Raw genomic sequence first — 2,855 nt, forward strand, 5'->3', positions numbered from 1 at the left:
AAAGCAGTATGACAAGTAGGAGGAACAATTCATCTAAAAATAGTCCCAACATGAATCTTTATCCAAAATGTTAAAGAAACCATTTCAAAAATGTGTTCTCCATTTGTAAAATGTATTTTCCATTTTTGCTTTTAGGTGCAGCCTGTACTGAAGGACTAGAGACCAGATACTTCCAGAAGGACGACGCATGTGGTGACGAGACCTCACGGCTGGCTGAACCCAGTTTTCCAGCTGGGCCTCAAGCCCCATGAGCAGCGCTACACCCTGGCAGCTAGGCCCACACAGCCTGGACTTCAGAAAGCACAGGGCAGCTTTCACAGGGTCAGCAACCTGAACACAAGCAGAAATGGACAGAGGACAGACGTGTTACTGGGGGGCTGGCCTCAGAGCCGCCGTGCAATCGCAAACCCAGCTTGTGCTGGCCGGCAGCCTCGAGCGGACAGCTGGAGGCCTGAGGCTAATCAGCAGTGAGCTGGAAACACACACAGGAGGCAGTGTGAGGGACGTAACTCCCATTCCCGTTGCTGCATGACCCAGCACATTCCCAGGCCCTGGGGTCACACTGTGACCAGCCTGGCAACCCAGCTGCCCCATAGCTGCCCACCTTGTGCTGGCGAAGTTCTAGGTCCTGTGGGAGCAACAGCCACAGGCTGCACTGAAGCACCTGCCCTAGCAGGGTCTGCAACCCGAGCAGGTGTGTTCTGAGGGCAGGAGGCTGGGGAAGGAGGGAGATGCTTGGCGTTGTGAGGCAGGGTCAGCATTCCCTCCCGTGGTCTGGGCGGGCTCTTTGCCTCCTGAGCCCAGAGTCTGACAGAAGTGAGCTGCTGACTCCTGGGCCCAGCTCCTGCCACAAGCGTGATGTGAGGGCGCCAAGCAGCCATGCAGATGGGCCCGAGGAAGCCAAGCGGCCCCTTGAGCCAGTGAACAGGTGCCCAGTCCCGGCCCTGAGTCACACTGAGCATCGCATTCTCTCCTGTGTCTCTTCCCACCTTGGGGGCCCAGGGGCTCGCTTCTCACTTGCTGTGGCATCTCCAGCACCTGGTCAAAGGCCAGAAGATGTTCAGGCATCTGTTGTGTGTAGTCAACAGGTTTTCTAGGCCAGCAGGTCTCAGACATCGTTAAAGTGATTCATCTAGCTGGGCATGATAGGGAAGGTCCGGCCGCTCTGCTGGGCCCTGCTTGAAGTCCTGGTCCAGGGAGCCTTCATCAAAATTAAGAGGCTGTTTCAAACTCTTAGATCTTGGAGTAGTTTGTTGTGCCACAACAGGGAACCTGCACGGGGACTTAAGCAGCCCATTAATATTTGTGTGCATTTTGATAGGAGGTGATGAGCTAAAAGTGCAAATTTAGTTTTCATTAAATTCAGGTATCCCAACCTGAGACCAGACGTGCACTCACCTGCCTGTGGGGCTGCTCTCTGACATGTTGCGTCTCCTTTCTCAGGCTCTGCTGAAATCGCTCCGGCAGAGGAAGCTGTGCCTGCTGGATCCATGCAGGCTGGCCACCTCCCCACTCCTCCTCCCACTGCTGACACCATTTAAGCACCAGTCACAGGAACTGCAGTGACCTTTCTGTACCTCTCCTCCCATCTGGCTGACGCCAGGCTGCAATCATTGCTCATCCATCTTGGCGGCACCAGGGCAGAGCAGAAGGCCTGCAAAGCCCAGATGTCCGAATGTTTATGGAGTTGAACGACGGCGCACCAGGACAGCAGGCCCAGCGTTCTGTATGTTTTTGAACAGACAAAACGGAAAAGGTGGGGAAATGGGCTACATTGCCAGTTTTTTTATTTTTTAAAGATCAATAGAAAGAACTGTTGCAAAACCACCTTTAAAAAGCGGCCTGTGCTGTTAACGTTGCATTATCTAACAGGACCCACTTGAGGCCCAGCTGTCAGGAAAGCTCTTACCTGAGAACAAAGGGGCAGTTATTTAAACGCTGAACCTGGCTCAGAGCCTGCCACTCCACTGTCTGAGAGGCAGGGCTTCCGAAGGACAGTCCGGGTGACGTCCTGGCAAAGGAGCAAAACATTGGGGTGTTTCTGGTTGAAAATGCCCACAGGGACCTGCTCACAGGAAATCACACCAGGTGAGGGCAGTCAGGGAGAGTCAGTGGAGGTTCCAGGAGAGGGTGCAGCCTGGCGTCTAGCGGCAGTGAGCCGGAGGCCGAGCGGAGCTTCTGAGGTCACAGTCTGGAAGCAAAGTGCACCCTGAGGTCAGCGTCGTGGAGCCCACCTGGGGATGGGTGGGTGTGTCCAGGTAGATGAGCAGTGCCTGTCTACACCTGTCGGTAAGGTATGAGCCCATGACAGTCTGGGCTGCCTGTGGGATGTGGCCATTCTGTCCTTGTCCTCAGGGTGAATGTGTTTCCCATCCAGTCTGGTTGGGCTCTGGTTGCCAGTGGCCGACAGAGGAGACGCCTCACCTGAGCCATGTTGACTGGGTCCTGGGCTGCACAGGACAGCCCCTCCCCTGGCTTCTTCTGTGTCCCTGAGCAACATGGAGATTCTGTTCTGCCGACTTGCGGCCCTGATCCAGCACACACAGGGCCCAGGCACTTGGCACACGGAACGCTGACCACTGAGCTCCCCGAGCAGAGGGTGGTCTCGGCACCAGCGCAGGCCCCGGGCTCCTCCTGTGGCGCACAACACGGGAGGCCTTCGCGAGACATCAGCAAAGATGTAAGAAACCCTGAAGGGCAACAGGGTGAGGTTCTGGGGCAGAAGCTCACGTTTCTAGGCCCGAAAGCCCTCACTTCAGGAACCTTCACCACTTTGCAGGATCATGTCACACATGACAGGAAGAAACCCAGCCCCAGAGGTGTTGGTCAAGTATTCAAGGCCAGAGGCTGACAGA

The 2,855-nt window shown here is 55.6% G+C and overlaps 1 long non-coding RNA gene across 1 annotated transcript; it reads right to left on the bottom strand.

The window, feature by feature from the left end:
• Positions 1–206: 206 nt before the first annotated feature.
• Positions 207–1,533, bottom strand: LOC140845525 (uncharacterized). The gene is made up of 3 exons (XR_012124360.1): positions 1,399–1,533; positions 605–1,201; positions 207–330 (listed from the first exon to the last, which is right to left on the bottom strand). It is a non-coding gene; the product is annotated as an uncharacterized lncRNA (long non-coding RNA).
• Between the last annotated feature and the right edge of the window lie 1,322 nt (positions 1,534–2,855).

Source organism: Manis javanica, chromosome 13 (genome assembly GCF_040802235.1).
Source record: "Manis javanica isolate MJ-LG chromosome 13, MJ_LKY, whole genome shotgun sequence".
Lineage (NCBI taxonomy): Eukaryota > Metazoa > Chordata > Mammalia > Pholidota > Manidae > Manis > Manis javanica.